We start from the raw sequence: 22,522 nt of genomic DNA on the forward strand, positions 1-22,522 counted from the left end.
GATGTTTCAAGCTTGTTGTAAAAAAAAAAAAAGAAGTCTCAGCAAAAGCCCCGTATTAGCGTCCTTTCAAAATGGCTGTAATGATTATGGATGTATTCAAATTAAACAAGATCTCAGACACTGCAGAGCAAGTCACTGTGACTAACTCAGCCTGATGGATCATTTTCCTGACACTCACCGAAGCACTGTCAATTCATATAGAAGAACATTTGATGTCAAAAACAAAGGTATAATAATTGCTCCATTTCAAAGGTAGCTAGTCACATTATACTGGTCATTTTAATCAAGGATCAGAAAGCTGTGTTTGCATTATACTCAGGGGCATTGCATTCCCTGCATGAGGACATATTCACTCAGAATGTTTAGCAAATTGAAAAGCAGATGGCAGCCCATTTTTACACTCATTACTAAAAAGATGCACAAAGTTTCCACCCCACAGAACATAAAACCAAAACATCAGCATGATTAAAAACAAATCATTCTGATGTTGGGAGTGGGGGGTAAAAAACATACGCACTAATGAATAATTTTAGCAGTTTTTCAGAATACTGACAATTTGAACATTTGCTAAACCATTTGATGAAAACGCAAAAAACAATTAGATAAAGTTCAGATGACGTGATCTGCAAAATTAAGCAATGGAAGGATTTCTTCCTCTCCTATCTATGAAAACTGCTACTTAACAAAAAATAAATAATTATGGTTTTCTAGCCTGTTTCTTGAGGGGTGTGAAAATCCAGCAGTGTGGTGGTATTTGCTGTTAACATGATGGATATGACCCGGGGACAAGGGTAAATTAATTAGCATGTGATTATCGAGGCTGTGATTGAGTGGTTAGCGGAGTGGCGTGTCGTGGTGTGTTGTTGCCATGTCATGAGCCTGTCATGGAGCGGGGTGACATCGGGGGGGTTCAGGCAGGGCTGCAGGTGTCACAGAGTAGCCCGGACCTGTGAACTCCACTCCACACACTCTCTTTCTCTTCCTCTCTCACTTCCTCCTCTCAATCTCGCTTTTTTCTGTCTCATTCTCTCCTTTCGTCTCATTTGCATCTCCTCCTGCCACCCTTGAACCAATCACAAGCCCCACACTTCTCATTTTCATCTTTCTTTCTAAGCATCTCTGGAGTGTTACTTATTCTGATGAGGAGGGGACTCTGAAAATTGTTCCTCATCATCCAGCATGTTTAGACTAGTGAAACTGACAAGGAGGCTCCAGGTGACAAATGAGGCCCAAGGATCCAGCTAATCTAATGTCTCTATACTGGGTTCAATAACATGTCTTCTCTTCTAAAATATAGTGGAAAACAACACTACCAAGACACTCACTCCACCCAACGATCTCCCTCTTCCCCCTGACAGACAGTCACAGTCTGGTCCACAGCATGGCCATGGCCAGCCATCCAGGCTAAATGGCTGATGTGCTGTGCTCCCTCTAAATGCCCTGGGCAGAACAGCAGAGCCTGAGGAAGGGACTAAGAGGAGGTCAAGTAAGGTCAGACATCTGGTTAAATACACACTGGGACTCAATTAGAGAGGTGTCCATGTCAGATGACACATCATCAGACAGCATTGATAAAACAGACACTGGGACAGTTAGAGCAGAAAGCTTCAAATATCGACTCCATAGATTTTGATCTATAACAGACACACAATGAATACAATAACTGAGGATGGTCCGTTTAAATGGCAGCTTAATCATCTCTGATTTACAGCAATTTCCCTCTCAGGAAAAGGAAGACTGAGTCGGATATGAACCGTCGTTTCTTAAGAAGACAGTGATTATGTTAAATTAGTTGATTGACACCTTGACCGTTAAACTCTGATACTATTTAGAATCCATCAATGAGCTGCAGGGGTGATGTGTGCTGGAATGTGCTTGTGTGTGTGTACAGTATATGTGTGTGTGTGTGTGTGTGTGTGTGTGTATGTGTGTGTGTGTGTGTGTTTGTATGTGTGTGTGAAAAGGGAAGATATAAGGTTGGATGCACAAAGAAACTGATTATCAAATGTTTAATCCAATTAATTTATATGAGCAGTAGAAGGAGTTGAATCCATCAGGCGGGTCCCGCTGTGGATGGGTACTGTGAGAGCGCTCTGATGAAGTTAAATTGAGACACAATATAATAATTATAAATTGACTCAGGAGACAAGGCAGGGTTCATTTCTCCCGGTGCTATTCTTCTGAGAAGCAGCCTGCTTGTGTTAATCACGAGTTAGCGGGTAAATAGGGATGGGGATTCGCCTCAAGCTTTGCCCACTGAGTTGTGTAAGGAAATGCCGTGATTCCTTGATTAAAGTGCTCTTCAATACCACAAAAACACCCTCTGTAAAGATAACTTGAGATGATTCCGAGCTCAACCATATGTAACAAATGAAACAGAGGAGAAGATATTCCAAGGCCTCTCTTCCCATGTGTTAATGCTCAAATAAACTTGTAGCATTATCATTTCATCACATGCCAGCTGGAGAGATGGGGAACGGTAATTGATTTTGGTCAAATTGTCTCAGAAATACCAAATGGGGAGACTCAACTGTTGAATCAAATGAATTCTAAAGTATAAGCTAATAGTATTGTGTGCATATAGTGCCTTCAGAAAGTATTCAGACCCCTTGACTTTTTACAAATGTTGTTGTGTTACAGTCTGGATTTTAAATGGATTGAATGTAGATGTTGTGTCACTGCTCTACACACAATACCCCATAATGTCAAAATGGAAGAAAAAAAAAGATCGTAAAAGTTATAAGAAATGAAAAGCTGAAATGTCTTGAGTCAACATGGGCTCCCGAGTGGCGCAGCGGTCTAAGGCACTGCATCTCAGTGCTTGAGGCGTCACTACAGACCCCCTGGTTTGATTCCAGGCTGTATCACAACCGGCTGTGATTGGGAGTCCCATAGGGCGGCGCACAATTGGCCCAGCGTTGTCCGGGTTTGGCCGGTGTAGGCCGTCATTGTAAATAAGAATTTGTTCTTAACTGACTTGCCTAGTTAAATAAAGGTAAAAATAAATTTAAAAAAGTATTCAACCCCTTTGATATGGCCAGCCTAAATAAGTTCAGGAGTAAAAATGTGCTTAACAAGTTACATAATAAGTTGCATAGACTCACTCTTTGTGCAATAATAGTGTTTGAATGACTACCCCATCTCTATACCCCACACATACAATTATTTGTGAGGTCCCTCAGTCGAGCAGTGAATTTAAAGCACAGCTTGGTAAATGGGAAGAAAAAAAAAATGCCTTTTGAGCATGGTGAAGTTATTAATTGCACTTTGGATGGTGTATCATTACTGTACACCCAGTCATTACAAATATATGCTTGTCATCTGCAAGGACTAGCCATTTTTTAAGGATAAAAATAAACAGAATAAAGCTAAGCACAGGTAAAATCCTAGAGGGAAACCTGGTTCAGTCTGCTTTCCAACAGACACTGGGAGACAAATTTACCTTTCAGCAGGACAATAACCTAAAACACAAGGGCAAATATATACTGGAGTTTCTTACCATGATGACATTGAATGTTCCTGAGTGGCCTAGTTACAGTTTTGACTTACAGTGCCTTCAGAAAGTATTCACACCAGTTTACCTTTTCCACATTTTATTGTGTTACAGCCTGAATTTATTAAATTGAGATTTTGTGTCACTGGCCTACCTACACACAATACTCCTAGTCCTTGTCGATGTCAAGCATACCCATAAGATGATGCAGCCACCACCATGCTTGAAAATATGAAGAGTGGTACTCAGTGATGTGTTGTGTTGGATTTGCCCCAAACATAACGCTTTGAATTCAGAACATGAAGTTAATTTCTTTGCCACATTGTTTGCAGTTTTACCTTAGTGCCTGTACAGCAAACAGGATGCATGTTTTGGAATATTTGTATTCTGTACAGGCTTCCTTCTTTTCACTCTGTCATTTAGGTTAGTATTTTGGAGTAACTACAATGTTGTTGATCCATCCTCAGTTTTCTCCACCACAGCCATTAATTAACTGTTTTAAACTCACCACTGGCCTTATGGTGAAATCCCTGAGTGGTTTCTTTCCTCTCTGGCAACTGAGTTAGGAAGGACGCCTGTATCTTTGTAGTGACTGGGTGTATTGAAACACCATCCAAAGTGTAATTAATAACTTCACCATGATTAAAGGGAAATTCAATGTCTGCTTTTTTTTTTTAATCTACCAATAGGTGCCCTTCTTTGCGAAGCAAAACCTCCCTGGTCTTTGTGGTTGAATCTGTGTTTGAAATTCAGTGCTCGACTGAGGGACCTTACAGATAATTGTATGTGTGGGATACAGAGATGAGGTAGTCATAAAAAAATCATGTTAAACACTATTATTACACATAGAGTGAGTCCGTGCAACTTAATATGTGACTTGATAAGCAAATTGTTACTCCTGAACTTATTTAGGCTTGCCATAACAACGGGGTTGAATACTTATTGACTCAATACATTTCAGCTTTTCATTTTTAATTAATTTGTACAAATTTGTAAAAACATAATTCCACCTTGACATTATGGGGTGTTGTGTGTAGGCCAATGACACAACATTTTCCATTTTAAATTGCACTGAATACACTGAGTGTACAAAACATTAAGGGCACCTTCCTAATATTGAGTTGCACCCGCCCCTTTTGCCCTCAGAACAGCCTCAATTCGTTGGGGCGTGGACTCTACAAGGTGCCGAAAGTGTTCCACAGGGATGCTGGCCCATGCTGACTCCAATGCTTCCCACAGTTGTGTCAAGTTGGCTGGATGTCCTTTGGGTGGTGGACTATTCTTGATACACACGGGAAACTGTAGAGCGTGAAAAACCCAGCAGCGTTGCAGTTCTTGACACACTCAAACCGGTGCGCCTGGCACCTACTACCATACCCCGTTCAAAGGCACTTAAATATTTTGTCTTGACCATTCACCCTCTGAATGGCACACATACACAAAATCAGTCTCAATTGTCTTAAGGTTCAAAAATCCTTCTTTAACCTGTCTTCTCCCCTTCATCTACACTGATTGAACGGGATTTAACTAGTGACATCAATAAGGGATTTTAGCTTTCAGCTAGATTCACCTGGTCTGTCTGTCATGGAAGGAGCAGGTGTTCCTAATGTTTTGTACACTCAGTGTATATTTATTATAATAATAATAATATGCCATTTAGCAAACGCTTTCATCCAAAGCGACTTACAGTCATGTGTGCATACATTTTTAGGTATGGGTGGTCCCGGGGATCGAACCCACTACCCTGGCGTTACTAGCACCATGCTCTACCAATTGAGCTACAGAGGACCACACTAGGTTGGAATAATACTGTGAAATTGTGAATATAATGATTTTTGGCCTGCCTGGTGACATCACCAATGACAGCAAGTTTTCAGTTTTTCCTTCCTCACTCAGACCACTCCCAGACAGTTCTAGCAACATTCTTGTTGGAGAAATTGCTCTTTGCTAAGAAGCTATTTTTGTTTCTTTTTGACCATTTTAATTAAAAACAAGAACGATTTTTTTAGGGGGGGGCTCACGCCGTGGACGACGGGGCAGCAGGAGGCCGCTATAGAGCGGTCCAGCGGGGTTGCAGAGGAGGCCGCCAGGTTAAGGGGGCCACTGGTCACAGAGGAGAGGGAAAGTGTAGAGGCACGGCGAGAGGTACTGGGGTGTGTTACCAGTCCGGTCCGGCCCGTTCCTGATCCCTGCGTAGGGCCAGTGGTGTGTGTCCCCAGTACGGTCCGGCCTGTTCCTGTTCCTTGCATCGAGCCTGTGGTGCGCGTCGTCAGCCCGGCCCGGTCTGTTCCTGCTCCAAGCACCAAGCCTATGGTGCACGTCGTCAGCCCGGCCCGGCCTGTTCCTGCTCCACGCACCAAGCCTATGGTGCGCATCGTCAGCCCGGCCCGGCCTGTTCCTGCTCCACGCACCAAGCCTATGGTGTGCATCGTCAGCCCGGTTCGGCCTGTTCCTGCCCCCCACACCAAGCCAGTGGTGTGCGTCGTCAGTCCGGCACAGCCCGTGCCTGTTCCACCGGTGCCTGGTCCGGCACCGGTCAGCTGCACCACGTCGGAGATAGAGCAATCCGCTCCACCGGTGTTCAGTCCAGCTCCGGCCAGCAGGGTCAGACCGGACCAGGGGTACTTTGGGGGGTTGGAGTGGGAATCATGTTCGGAGCCGGATCCGCCGCCAGGCGGAGTGCCCACCCGGTCCCTCCCTGTGGTGTTTGGTTGGTGCGGCCGGAGTCCGCTCTTTGGGGGTACTGTCACGCCCTGGCTCTGGGGACTCTAGTATGTTGAGCCAGGGTGTGAGTTTTCATTTGTTTTTGTTCTAGTTGTTGTATTTCTATGTTGGCCAGAATGGTTCTCAATCAGAGGCAACGAGTGTCAGCTGTTGCTGGTTGTCTCTGATTGGGAACCATATTTAGACAGCCTGTTTTCCCACAGTGGTTGTGGGATCTTGTTCCAGTGTGGTTTGTGTTAGACCGAGGACGTCACGTTATCGTTTGTTGTTTTTGTTATCATTATTTAATAAATATGTTCACCTTTCACGCTGCGCCTTGGTCCTCTGTACCCGACGATCGTGACACCTCCACTCGTTACCTGTATTAATGGCACCTGTTTGAACTTGTTATCAGTATAAAAGACACCTGTCCACAACCTCAAACAGTCACACTCCACACTCCACTATGGCCAAGACCAAAGAGCTGTCAAAGGACACCAGAAACAAAATTGTAGACCTGCACCAGGCTGGGAAGACTGAATCTGCAATAGGTAAGCAGCTTGGTTTGAAGAAATCAACTGTGGGAGCAATTATTAGCAAATGGAAGACATACAAGACCACTGATAATCTCCCTCGATCTGGGGCTCCACGCAAGATCTCACCCCGTGGGGTCAAAATGATCACAAGAATCCCAGAACCACACGGGGGGACCTAGTGAATGACCTGCAGAGAGCTGGGACCAAAGTAACAAAGCCTACCATCAGTAACACACTACGCCGCCAGGGACTCAAATCCTGCAGTTCCAGACGTGTCCCCCTGCTTAAGCCAGTACATGTCCAGGCCCATCTGAAGTTTGCTAGAGTGCATTTGGATGATCCAGAAGAGGATTGGGAGAATGTCATATGGTCAGATGAAACCAAAATATAACTTTTTGGTAAAAACTCAACTCGTCGTGTTTGGAGGACAAAGAATGCTGAGTTGCATCCAAAGAACACCATACCTACTGTGAAGCATGGGGGTGGAAACATCATGCTTTGGGGCTGTTTTTCTGCAAAGGGACCAGGACGACTGATCCGTGTAAAGGAAAGAATGAATGGGGCCATGTATCGTGAGATTTTGAGTGAAAACCTACTTCCATCAGCAAGGGCATTGAAGATGAAACGTGGCTGGGTCTTTCAGCATGACAATGATCCCAAACACACCGCCCGGGCAACGGAGGAGTGGCTTCGTAAGAAGCATTTCAAGGTCCTGGAGTGGCCTAGCCAGTCTCCAGATCTCAACCCCATAGAAAATCTTTGGAGGGAGTTGAAAGTCCGTGTTGCCCAGCGACAGCCCCAAAACATCACTGCTCTAGAGGAGATCTACATGGAGGAATGGGCCAAAATACCAGCAACAGTATGTGAAAACCTTGTGAAGACTTACAGAAAACGTTTGACCTGTGTCATTGCCAACAAAGGGTATATAACAAAGTATTGAGAAACTTTTGTTATTGACCAAATACTTATTTTCCACCATAATTTGCAAATAAATTCATTAAAAATCCTACAATGTGATTTTCTGGATTTAGTTGACGTGTACCTATGATGAAAATTACAGGCCTCTCTCATGTTTTTAAGTGGGAGAACTTGCACAATTGGTGGCTGACTAAATACTTTTTTTCCCCACTGTAATTGTTACCCAGAGACGATTTGATATTGAGATAAAAACAGCTGCATTGGACCTTTACATAAAAATACAGAGTATTTTGTGTAGATCGTTGACAAAAAATGACAATTATATCCATTTTAATCCAACTTTGTAACACAACAAAATGTCGAAAAAGCCAGGGGGTGTGAACACTTTCTGAACGCACTGTGGTTGCAGAACAAAGATAACATACAAGGATTGCTGTTCCCTCTAACAACTTATCAAATTTTTATTATATATTATATTTCAGGACTCTTTCCGGACTCCGACATTGCTCGTCCTAATATTAAGAAATTTCATAATTTTTATTTTAGATTAATGTGTATTGTTGTGTATTGTTAGATATTACTGCACTGTCAGAGCTAGGAACACAAGCATTTTGCTACACCCGCAATAACATCTGCTAAACATGTACATGTGACCAATAACATGTGATTTGATTGACAGCTTAGGTTCTGTATACTTAATATATCTATATGCTTACTGCTCATCATGCATTCACTTCTAAGCTATCCTGTTGTCATTATGTGATAATCACATTTAGAAATGAAATCCAAAGTCAAACATAAAACATTACCTCACACAGTTTGAAAAAACTTCTGCCAATTCAAAGAATGCATAAGCAATCCACAGCATGTGGAAGAGGGTACTAAATAAAGATGTAGCTATAGAATGGTCCTCAAAATGTGTCACTTGCATTGCAGGTCAAGCTAATTACGTATTCCATGGAATCACAAGCCTGACCCTGTAGAACTCATACAATCATACATTGATTTTCTAAAGAGAGCGAGTGTTTAATATAAATTTCGCTACAATAACAGGACCAGGTGGTCAATCATTGTCCCATTCTCAAAGCCCTTGATGAGTACTGAGAGAGACTACAGAAATAATACTGCATTGTTCTGGCAAATTACAGCATGTCACTGACAAGAAGGGATTAGCATTTTAAACAAGCACTTGTTCTGATTAAGGAACAATTGTTATAAATGTCATTAAATATGAAGCATACAGAGGGCAGTACACAGTCTCCTTTCAGAGATGTCTTTTTATAAACCAGCCCCAGTGGAAATAACCCACACAGCCTTTCTCACTTTCTTATGATTCATCTAGTTATTCTTAAATATATGTTGTTTTTCTCACTCCTGCATACTTTAGTGATGTTTTTTTTCTTTTCCTCTCTCCGATGATTAATTTCTTCTTTCCCAGTCTTCTTCAAGGTCTCCTCTCTACCAGTTCACACAGGAACGGAGGAGAGTCTGAAGAGAAAGGGAGAGGAAGAAGAACTGAAACAAGACGCCAGTATCAAATACGTGCCCTAATAGTTTATGACTGCTCTCTCCTTACAGTTTCATCTAGTGGATTTGGCGCAGGGCTCGGTTGCTTCCTGCATATCTTACAGCCTCCTCCTCGGTGTCTTTATCTACAATTCCACTTATTTACAGATCACTGGAGGAACATCTGCTCCTACACTTGCCCTGAATCTATGAAGTGATGTTTTGCAATATATCATTACATTTTTAATGCCGATATTCAGTTCTCCTTCAAAACACAAGAACTTTCATAGAAAAATGCCTTTTGATGACAGCTAAACAACATCCAATAGCCTGAAAAAAATACTGGAATTCAAGGGGATAAACAGAACCATATCAAGCTAACAACTAAAGGATAAACACTAGGAAACTTTACAATATAAATATATATTCTATACATATCAGACATATAATACTAACATGAAAAGAGCACTCACAGTTTCACTGGTAAACTGATAAACAAGTCTGTACACATGTGAATAATCAAATGTGGGAAACCAAAACATGTCACAGAGTGGAGTGCTTGGGCAACTGTTGACTAAAAGGGATATGTACTGTATGAGTTGAGGGTTTTGTAAAAGGTTTTGTATGTATGAGTTTCTGTCAGAATCATCAGCATTGTTTCTGGAAAAAGGTCAGTTTATAAGACCCTCTAATTAAATATACATCAGATAGTTCACATAGTCTCGTGATAACGTGCTATTATTCAATCACTGATAAGTCATAAACACCATGGGTCCAAGTTTCAATGTATAAACTTCAGCAGCAAATGCGTATACCATATATTGCGCATGTATACATATTCAAACAACAACTCACACACATTCATGATACGCTCATCGACACACACACACACAGAAGTGCAGAATCACAGCACCTGTCAAACAAAGGAAGGTTTCAGTACGAGCCTCCTTGCACAATTACACTCAAGTGGATGGCTGGCATTGTTACTGATCCGTCCTTTCTTACCCTGACAGGCGAATGCAAGTTGTGATGCACCTGCATCTGTTCATTCCCAGCACTAGATGGGCTGGCCTCCTGCCAACGCTCCCCACTTCAGCCACCACTAAATACCACACATATTGATTTGCAATTCAGCATAATAGGCCATCAGCTTCATTATTACTGAAGAGACATTGTTCTGAATCTTTCTCTTTTCTCCGTTGTGGAGACTTCCAGAGACCAGGATGAATGACTCATAATGCCTCCATTTGCATACCTTGGGGACAATGTGGGTTCATTGCGGTTCATTCAGAGCGGTTCAGAGTTGATGATTGTTTTCGCTGCTTTCTGTGAACATATTCAGCGAGGAATAGTGTACTGGGAGGAACACAACTGTGTCCAGTGTCCAAATGATTTATACATTGTGAAATCTGGCGGGAACTTCAGAGAGAGTTGAGAGGTAGTCTCGTGTGTGGATAGACTCAGAGTGCAGCTCATCTCTCACAGAATGGACAAGTGAGGGAGTAGCCCAGAGCAGACCAGCCTCTGTTCAAGCTTACTGTACCCAATGCACTGTCTGCATAGGCTAGTTACGTGTGTGAAAATTGAAATCAAGTCTAAGAATGTAACCTATTGTTTACAGCAAAAGTGTATTTGTCTCAGTTTTGTTCATGGCTTTCTTGTTAAATGTCCAACTTTGAAGTACCAATACATCTTTCTTCTATAAATACAATGTTATACAGACAGGAATAGTGTCTTACTCAAACCCCAATTTCAAATTGACTCTTATGAGAACCATCGCAATACCTCCCTCCTGTTGCTGATGTGACTCATTCCCAATCCCCCTATCCAATGCTGCCAACAAGCTGAGGCTAGGCCAGCAGAACATTGCCCTCTGATAAAGCACTGGCCATGCCCAATCAGAGGGCCCATGGATTGGTGGATGAGGGAATGCTTCATTGGAGACAGGCACCAGAACAGCCACCCCCTGCAGGACCCCTATCTGCCATTACGACAGCCATGGAGGTAAATGACCCCATAAAGGGATATGGGAAGAATAACAAGACATGGGAGGTTACCATAACTGGAGAACTAAATGTCAAGAAAGTAACCATTCAATCAACTTGGATCACTATTTATCACGGTCCTATTCTAACCTAATCTAATTTCTGTTTATCAACAATTCATCATCATTCATCATGGACACAGCCATAATTGCTTTCATCATTGCTTATGTTAGGTTAATGGGTAATATTACTGTTTTATAAGCCTTTGCTACCGTAATTCTCAGTGAGAAAACTAGACAAACTAAGTGGTAGCTATGCCCATGGCGAGGGAGGAGAACCAACCAATCTAGCGCCATGTTAAATGAGTGGTATGGGTCAAGGGTTACGCCCTTGACACCACTGAATCACTGAATGCGGCCCTCAGTCCGAGGTTCTCAGGCATGTGTGGAACTGTTTGTGTTGGACACAGCTCAATGTGGTCTTAAGCCATTCCATAACAGCACACACAACAGTACACACACTATACACTACGCACAATAAAGCGTTTATTCTAGCAAATCCAAACTTCTCCTTGGACAGCTTGTAACCAGTTTCCCAAAGATGTAACTGTAGCTGCATAGAAATGTCTGCCTTATTATACGTCTAATGCATTTGGAAGCAAACACAACTATTTTTTAACACAGAATGCCTTTGGCATTTCAAATGAACACTCAACCCTGAACTTCATATACTCTACGACGGAGGACAGATATCGGCGCTCGTCCTCCTTTATGATAAACCTGAAAGGGCTTTTCTATCACAATGTGCTGGGGAGGACAAACACATATCAATGTCCTCAAGCTCCCTTTCTCTGCTTTCTAATCTGGCCTCTAAAATATCTGTGGCTTCTCTGTTTAGTGTGGGGTATCTTGGACTGTTAATTCTATGGCCAGTGGTGACGTGAGGGGGGGGGGGCACTGTCCCTTGGTAAATTTGCAGCTCTGAGGAGGTGACAGCTTTATTCATGTCAGCAAACAGTGGAGCAATCTCCCAGAGAAATGGGCTTTGTGTTAGTGGGTGTCCCCAGGGCTGCCCGGAGATCTTTCCATCTGAGGCGGGCCTGTGAACACTGAGCACACAGAACAAGGAGGGCCCATTCCCAGCGTACCTGCCCCTGCCAGACCCCTGCCTGCCTGCCTGCTGCCTCAGACACTGTTTTCTTTGGCAAGGCCCACTCGTCCACCAGAACTACAGCAATGGACTTGTTATGGAGACTCACAGCAAAAAAAGTAGCTAAGAAAGTTTGTTCCAGTGAGACAGGTAGCAACTAATTGGCGACAGCCTGTATGCCCTTCCAGCAAAAAAAGACAACCTTGTCACAATAGGAAGCAGTGGAGGGTGGTTGAAAACACATGAGCATACTTCAATGAAAATGTGTGGGTACTGTCTATAGGTAGTTTTCAATAAAACGTCACAAGAAGGTGCAAAGCGTTTGATTTGCCTGCTGGGGAGCAAGGAGACCCACAGCTCTGCTAAAACCATGCTGTTTTCAAGAGATTGATTGTTAAATAAATGTTAGCTATTTGATTGTAATATCATCACCTCTTGATGAGCATAGCCAGACCTACACATTTCTGATTATTCCATGCAAAATAATTGTGCACATTTAGCACTATCATGAGAGTTAAACAGCAAGTAACTGCATGCTTTTCATGATCAGTAAACATCAATTGATCATGTAATTTCAGATACATAGGGTAGCCTCACGATATCTTTCAATATTGGCCAAAATTAATTGGATATTTGAGTGATATAAAATAAAAGTGAACTATACCTGACATGTATAAGTGGTTTAGGTTTATTGCCGTGGTACTGTTAGCTGATAATGTTTACTTTGCAAGCTACCGGTATAAACTTTGTGCAGTTGGCTAAACATATAGTGTTAAGTAGACTTAATGTACTTTTTTCTCCAACCAATGTAGGCCTACCTAGCGAAGTTAGCTAACATGATCCCCTTTTCAGCTTTGTTTTTACGAGTGTTTAATTACGATTGCTGCTGACAGACATGATATAGGCTACATTGATTGATGGACCTTGTCAAATTGGCTAGCTAATAACAGAGCAGGTCAATATGCCTAGTTAACAAGCTAACTTTCAGGGGATAAACTAGATGGCTATATCCAAATATTGTTTGATTTGCTTGCCATCTATAGTGTTGATGACAGTAGTCCAACTGACAACTTTACCAGGACGAGGAATTGCCGATGTCAAGCTCTTTCCAAAAGCCTAATCTCTGATGAAGCATCTAAATGATGTTGCTTGTTTAGCTAGCTAAATGCAAAAGGGATAGGTACCTTCACGTATCTGAAATTACATGACCATTGATGTTTACTGATCATGAAAAGCATGCAGTTACTTGCTGTAAAACTTTGATGGAGCTAAATGTGCGCAATTGTTTTGCATGGAATTTGTAGTTCTGACAATGCTCAATAGGTGATGATATTAAAACAAAATAGTTATAACATTTATTTAACAATCCCTTGAAAACGGCACATATATGTCAATGGTTTTTAGCGGAGCTGGGGGTCTCCTTGCCCCCAAGCAGCCAAATTGTACGTATTGTGACGTTTTATTGCAAACAACCTATATGCTTCCATATGCAGAAAACGACACAATGAGAAAAGAAAGATTGAAAAGAGCAGCGTCAACAATTCATAGTGTTGGAACATTTCTTTGTGTTTCTTATAAAAAGAGAGAATGAATGTGTAGGAGAGAGAGGAATCCACCTTTGCCAACAAATGTGAGGCTCTTAATGACAGTGTCCTCCTCGCCCGCCTGCCCAGGAAGGGCCATGGTATATGAGATCCGGACGGATCTGACAGATGAGTGCTTGATCCCAGTCCAGCTGGACCAGGGAGTCGTTCTCTCTCATCTCATCAGCAGCTTTCAGTCCAGGACCTCTCTTTATTTCCCCCTTTGTCTGGGCCTCCGTGAAGCCTCCCTCCACTTCAAGCCCACTGATGCTAGGAAGGTGTGCCAAGTGGTGGTCCATTCAGAATCACAGGCTTTTCTCTCCCACGTGGTTGGAGGGAAGAACAGACACTTCATCATGTCACAATTGGACCGAATCAAATGTGCAGGGCAGGCTGCCAACATGTTCTCTACAGTCTCACAATATCTTGAAATCATAATAGAAATCACAGGCGTTACACCAATCAGTTCTGAATATGTTATAACATAAGATAGACCTCTCCATAGACATGCCTACAGTGCATTTCACACTTTCACATACATCCCTTTTAGTTATGTATGTTTTTGCATAAAGAAATACCCCCTGATTTAAAATAGGTTACTATTTGAGATCCAATGCAATCAACTTAACTGCAGATTTGAAAGTCAGTCATTCAAGAGTCTATTTTCTTATTGGGTCTGATTAGGCCACTGTCCACATATGCTTGACAAATTGATTCTAAACCTACAGTAAGAACTGAGGGTCTTAAGGGTCATTGTGAGGTGATTTATCCCCACAATAAGCATCCAGACTCTCCCAGACTGGCAGGGCAGGCAGTGCCACATATGAAACCCTGTGAATGAGGTCAATAAGTGGAGGCAGTACTACAGTTAGTGCTGCTGGCCCAAGTGGTTGCTTAGCTACCCACACAGCTCCATCTTGCCCAGTCAATGTGGGGCACTTAAACAACACTGCATGAAATAACAATGATGAAATAAAGAACCACATAGGGACATATCTGAAAAAGATCTCTGTACTGATAGCATGTGAAAAACTCACAGTACGATGCATATTGTTGCAAGACATTTAAACCAATGACTCTCCCATTTCACACACTGTATTGTCCACACTGAATTAATTTAGCGACCATTTTTAAATAGTCAACCAAAAGTTACTATAAAATGTTATTTAGCTGGAAAAAGAGGAAGCTTTGTATGGAATGGAGTAAGTGGAATGTTACAGAGAAAGTTCTATTTGCTCAGAGAAACGCCCACCACTGAGACTGATCCATTTTCCCATAGACACATACCCATTTTATAGCTATGGTTCTACATAAACACAGACTATATGGCTATATCATTTCCAGAGAGGCTGAATGTATCTACAGCCTCGGCATCGCCCCCTCTATGGTTGTCAGTAGCTATGTTTCCATTAACTTGTCCGATGATTTTTTGTTGGCATTTAGAAAGTTTGCATAGCAAATAGATGCGACAATTGCCTGCTACGGTACGTTTCCATTGAACTTTCTTGTGTTGATAAAAACAACTGGACATAGTGGTGTCACACCTATATAAAAAAATAACGTTTTGTGTCTAATAAAAACTCAGTGGTTGAAGTGTTTTCCATTATCCAGTTGCGCATTAAAATTGGCGACAGCCTGTATGCCCTTCCACCTTTCTGTTTCATTTCTCAGGTAGCCAGAAAATGTCAGCATGGATAGAATGCAAGAATTGACTCATATTTGCCATATTCTAATAATTCTCATGTGCCAATGTATCACAACAGTCCGTGCCATGGTGAGACCTTCACCCGTAGATCTGAAATAATTGGATGGTGAAACTTGCATCCAGCCAACCAGAAAAGCAAGGCGAAGCAATTCAGGCAAAGAAACATACTTTTTATAGTTGAAAAATGTATTTAGCAAGCAGTAGGCATTTAGAATTAAATGTGGGGTGGAGCTTTATAGTTAGCCTACATTATGACATCACGGGCCCTGCGTACCTTCAAAATTATTTGTCAATCATCATTTATTCGGAAAACACAGTTTCCATCATCATTTGTCGCAATAAAGTTTGACTAAAGAAAAATCCACCCCTGTCGAACGGATAAAAAGAGTTGATCTTTAGAACATTTCTTCTATAGCTGCCGTTTCCATCACACATGTCGCAATGTGTTTTTTTTGCCGACAATGCTTTTGTCGAATAAACCCAAGTCTGGGTAGCTGCAGCCCAATATGGCGACCGGAGTATGGGCGAGTGGGTGTGTCTGAAGGAGTAGGTGTATGGAAAGCAAATCAGCTAATTGGGCAGATTTGTCGCCATTCAAGACCGTTTGGCGTGGCTGATTGGGCTGGACAACGAGATAAGCCAGCGACCAGTGCACCGGTGTTGTATCGACATGCCTGCCGACTTGAAGTGCTTCCTACTGAAATGCTTCCACGGTTGTGTCACCGGTGGTAGCTTACCTGGCCATTTTTCTCTCACATTATTTTATTTCAAGTATGATAACAGCCTACACAATAAATTATTATATTGATAACCATCTAGATACATACAGTACATACAGTCTACTTCTCAATGGGGAGGGCATGAACGGCAACAACACCAGGACACAGTACCCTTCGCTCCCACTTGAAAAGCACTACTGCCCGGCAACAGCGTGGGAAGTAGCTACCTAGTAGCCAATATCAGGGTGAAAGTCACAGTAAGCACACACATACAACGCATGAAGCAACAGCACAACCATCATCAATACTTTTAATAAAAACATTTTTTAAATCAGTTTTACAACTGAAAATTTGCAATTATTTGTGTAAAACTAACAGCAAAATACAACTCAGGCTCATCCTTTGGCTTAAAAACTGATGGTTGCTCAATGTACAGTTGCGTGGTAAGAAACGGAAGAAAAACAACACAGCTCAATCAAAACCGTCAAACCTATAGCAGAGCACTTTCTACACACCCACTCCTTTCAACACGCCCACTACTTTCCTTTTTACACACCCACTCCTTTCAACACGCCCACTACTTTCCTTTCTACACACCCACTCCCTTCCACACGCCCACTACTTTCCTTTCTACACACCCACTCCTTTCCACACGCCCACTACTTTCATTTCTACACACCCACTCCTTTCAACACGCCCACTCCTTTCCTTTCTACACACCCACTCCTTTCCACCACGCCCCACTACTTTCCTTTCTACACACCCACTCCTTTCCACACGCCCACTACTTTCCTTTCTACACACCCACTCCTTTCCACACACGCCCACTACTTTCCTTTCTACACACCCACTCCTTTCCACACGCCCACTACTTTCCTTTCTACACACCCACTCCTTTCCACACGCCCACTACTTTCCTTTCTACACACCCACTCCTTTCCACACGCCCACTACTTTCCTTTCTACACACCCACTCCTTTCAACACGCCCACTACTTTCCTTTCTACACACCCACTCCTTTCAACACGCCCACTACTTTCCTTTCTACACACCCACTCCTTTCAACACGCCCACTACTTTCCTTTCTACACACCCACTCCTTTCCACACGCCCACTACTTTCCTTTCTACACACCCACTCCTTTCCACACGCCCACTACTTTCCTTTCTACACACCCACTCCTTTCCACACGCCCACTACTTTCCTTTCTACACACCCACTCCTTTCCACACGCCCACTACTTTCCTTTCCACACGCCCACTACTTTCCTTTCCACACGCCCACTACCTTCCTTTCGACACACCGACTAGCCCATACTTCAGTCGCCATATTGGGATGCAGCTACCCCCTTCTCAATAAACCTGGGTCAATGGAAACCTGCCTAGTGATGTCATTGTCAGATGTCTTATACTGTTGTGAAAGCTCTTAATCACGTCTCCCCCGTTACAGAGAACAGCCTTCAGCCTGCCTGCCACACGGCCTCTATCACATGTCAATCACTCCCAATCTCCGCCCACCTCTCTGAGGTATACAGGTCCATTGAAACAGGGTCACCAAGTCCAGATGTTGTCAACCAACAACCAACCCATCCTGGTCTGTCTGACACCATCCAAACCTACTGTTTGTCACTCACCTCACCTCACTAATGTCAAAGCCCAGGTCTGAGCCCTCTGTGTACAATGCAATAACCCCCGTTCAAACGAATCCACAGCGCTTTTTACTCTCCCTTTTCAAATGTGGAATCAATATGCCATGCACCACGAGCTGCTACCACAAAGGCTAGAATATACTGTATGTCAACTTTTGTTTTACACATAGTGTCTTTGGAATCAACTTCAAATAGAGGATACATCAAACAGAAGGGTTCAGAACACTTTGATCTCACCCTGAATGCAATGAAGTTATGTTGCATTAAAATGTTAAAACTTGACTTAAAAAACTGGAGACTGGTGAGAAACCTGTATGGAAGAAAAAAGTTATACTCCTCGAGCAGACAAGCTTCAATAAAACACAATGTGTAGTAGCCAAACAATCAATCCCATCTGAAGACTGGATCACTCACAAGATCTGAACGATGATTTCAATAAACAATGGGCATATGCTGAGATCCTTGAAATTGATTGACACATAATTAAATATGAAGTAAACTACGAAGCCCGTCCAAATGATGGATTACATGGTACATCAATCAAATGTTTGAATTATGCTTACTGTACATGCAGTTCAAATGTAAACAGTATGATTTATAATGGTGAGCAACCAGTGAGCATGTTTTCCTAATATTATACTGTATCTATTCAACATCAACTGATGTGATTGGGTCTGGTTTTGTCACGCCCTGGCTCTAGGGACTATTTTAAGTTGAGCCAGGGTGTGTAGAGTTTATGTTTTGTGCTCGTTGTGTCTAGTCTAGTTTTTGTATATCTATGTTGGCCAGAGTGGTTCTCAATCAGAGGCAACGAGTATCAGCTGTTGCTGGTTGTCTCTGATTGGGAACCATATTTAGTCAGGTGGTTTTCCCACAGTGTTTGTGGGATCTTGTTCCGTGTTGGTTTGTGTTTTGCACCTGTGGACGTCACGTATCGATTTGTTGTTTTGTTCGTGTATCATTTAATAAATAAATAAGTATGTTCACCTTCCACGCTGCGCCTTGGTCCTCTATATCTGACGATCGTGACAGAAGATCCCACCAATACAGGACCAAGCAGCATGCCCAGGCAGGAGAGGAGAAGCGGCGCCAACCGGGCAGTCGTCGGACAGGCGAGGGGCACCCCCAATAAATTTTTAGGGGGGGGGCACATGGCAGGGACGACGGGGCCACTAGAGGCAGATAAGGGGCGAGTTGGTGGACGAGGAGAGAAGGCCACCGGGTTACGGGAGCCATTGGTGTATAGAGGGAAGGAAAATGTAGAGGCACGGCGAGAGGTACTGAAGTGTGTTGCCAGTCCGGTCCGGCCCGTTCCTGATCCCCGTGTAAGGCCAGTGGTGTGTGTTCCCAGTACGGTCCGGCCTGTTCCTGTCCATCGCGCCAAGCCTATGGTGCGCGTCGCCAGCCCGGCCCGGCCTGTTCCTGCCCCTCGCACCAAGCCTATGGTGCGCGTCGCCAGCCCGGCCCGGCCCGTTCCTGCTCCCCGCACCAAACCTGTGGTGCACATCGCCAGCCCGGTCCGGCCTGTTCCTGCTCCCCGCACCAAGCTAGTGGTACGTGTCGCCAGCCCGGCCCGGCCTGTTCCTGCTCCCCGCACCAAGCCAATGGTGCGCGTCGCCAGCCTGGTCCGGCCTGTTCCTGCTCCCCGCACCAAACCTGTGGTGCGCATCGCCAGCCCGTGCCTGTTTCACCGGTGCCTGGTCAGGTACCGGTCAGCTGCTCCACACCGGAGCCTGAGCAATCCGCTCCACCGAAGTCCAGTCCAGCTCCAGCCAGTGGGGCTAGACCAGACCAGGGGCACTACGGGGGGGTTAGTAGAGGGTGGTGGTCAAGCCCGGAGCCGGAACCGCCTCCGAGGAGGAATGCCCACCCAGCCCTCCCCTGTTCGGTGATGTTTAGGCGCGGTCGCAGTCCGCGCCTGCAGGGGGGGGTACTGTCACGCCCTGGCTCTAGGGACTCTTTTAAGTTGAGCCAGGGTGTGTAGAGTTTATGTTTTGTGGTCGTTGTGTCTAGTCTAGTTTTTGTATATCTATGTTGGCCAGAGTGGTTCTCAATCAGAGGCAACGAGTATCAGCTGTTGCTGGTTGTCTCTGATTGGGAACCATATTTAGTCAGGTGGTTTTCCCACAGTGTTTGTGGGATCTTGTTCCGTGTTGGTTTGTGTTTTGCACCTGTGGACGTCACGTATCGATTTGTTGTTTTGTTCGTGTATCATTTAATAAATAAGTATGTTCACCTTCCACGCTGCGCCTTGGTCCTCTATATCCGACGATCGTGACAGGTTTAAGATACAACAATACCAGGAGCCTTGTAAAACGTAATGCTACTCTTGTATTCCTCCATTCTCATGATATGAGTCACCAACTAACATCAACAGTGAGAAATGGCTGTGTCAGGCAGTACCATATCATTTAACACTGATTAAACAGTAGGGATGCTCCTGGCAGGTCAAAGCTATGGCTCAGTCGATCAACACAACTCATCTCTTATGCTAACAACATATTTATTATTCACATGTATTCTCCAAGCTGTTAACGGTTAGCAAATATGTTTAACTTTTATCTAGTGCTTTACTTGATGATGATAATGATCAAGTAACCCTACTTTTTTTTTCAGAGTACCATCAATTATATCTCTTCTTGTATGTTTACAGATTAGTTAATTACATTCATCTTTTCAGAGTTAGCCTTTAAGAATGTCAGGAGTTTTTTATAAGGCAGGGCACCCTAAAACACCAAATGTCAGTTTACAATTACAGCTGTTAACATATTAGAGAATAATTCAGTTAGGAGGTGGGTCTGTATTTGGGGTGGGGATCTTTTCCATTAGAGCATGATTAAATAATGATAAGCTGGTGAATTTCTACTGTGACATTACAGTGGATGGAGCCTGTGACCCACTTAAAGCTTTCACATCTGATAGGGATAAACCCTTTGATAGTTATTTGAATGCAGACGCTATTTGACAGTCACTTTTGGGTATAAAAATATGCTTCTCCCTGTTTTCTTTGCCTTCTCTTTTCTTGCCGCTGTATGTGGGAGATGCAGCAGGATAGAGCTGGCCATGTAGATCTGCGGTCCAAGGTGAATGTGACTGAGTGATGTCTCCTATAATCTCTTGGACATGTTATTCTAGAGGAGGATATGAGGGCTGCCTCATGAAACATTTATCTGGGAAGAGTAGCGGAGAGCTGGCGGAGAAGAGATGGAGTGACCGGATGGGAGGAGGAGAGATGGATAGAGAGAGGAGAAGAGACAGACAGAGGGGGAGAATGAGAGAAAGGGAGGGAGAGAAAGAGAGGGTTCAAGAACACACTAATTTATGAAAAACATTCTGAATACACCTAGCTCACCCTAATGTACCTTTTAAATGAAGACCCAACTGCTATACGACATGTCAGTATAGCAGCCTGTGTGTGGTTATGAAATAAAGAAACATAAATGAAAGCTGGGGTTACGTTAAATAGGACAATAGAGTGCAGAGTGCACTATCAAGTGAGGTCAAATACCCATGGATAGACGAATCAATCAAATGCATACAGAAATAGATCATAGAAACCCTGGCAAAAACATACATCTACACACAAACTCTGACACACACACACACGCTCATGCACACAACACAGTACTGTCTTAAACATGCTTTCAGAGCTTACAGGGGCTTTGAGAGTGATAACTGGTTACACAAAGCCCTGAGGCTGAGCTCCAATACAAAGCTCATAATCTGCCAGTGTGTTCCAGTCTGCTCTGCTACCTCTGTACTGCGCTGGAGATGTACCGCCAGAGGTGCTCTGCCTACCACTCCTCCATTCCCTCAGCCAATTAGAGGAGACCTTTTCAGATGTACTATTGAACTCGGTGTCATAATACTGCATACAGCAGGTTGACATAAATGACTCATGATGTCTTATTATAAAGAGTCCAGATATCACAGTGGATGTGCAACAAAAGCGGTGTGTACCATATTACACAATGTTTATCTACTGCACACAATGTTATATACACCGACTCCAGAGTTATACTGCACTGGATGCAAACCCCTCAGTGTCCTGCTAACTAGATGTGATAATGTACTAGGTAGCTTTACTACTGAACGTTTACCTTCCACTTCCATGTCCTCCAGGTATCTGTAGCATGGCTATGACTGTAGTACAACATGCCACAGCTATGCAGGATGAGCATGCAGCCACAAACAACTCCCTCTCAGGCCACAGCTGTCATTTATATTGACAGGACGGAAGCCTCCCCAGAGAGGACACATCTCCTTTTCAAAGGGGTGTTGTTAAGACAGGGAAAAACATAAAACTGTATATTGTGAGGAGGAAGTCGTTCAGACATCTTTGTGGTACATTCAATTCTAGTCTAGCCAATAAAGGTGAGTTCCGAAGAGAGAAAATAATTTGTTGAGGTTCCAACAGTGACATTCTCTTCCTCCCCAGAACAAACCTCTCCTAGATCAATGTTAAATGATCTATTTCCACTGGCCAAGGCTCAATAGCTGACACACTGATTGGACTCATTGTCTTTTGACTTCCCCCAGAGCTCTATGTGTTGATTTTCTGTACAAATAAACATGAC

This window comes from Coregonus clupeaformis, unplaced genomic scaffold (assembly GCF_020615455.1).
Source record: "Coregonus clupeaformis isolate EN_2021a unplaced genomic scaffold, ASM2061545v1 scaf0362, whole genome shotgun sequence".
NCBI lineage: Eukaryota > Metazoa > Chordata > Actinopteri > Salmoniformes > Salmonidae > Coregonus > Coregonus clupeaformis.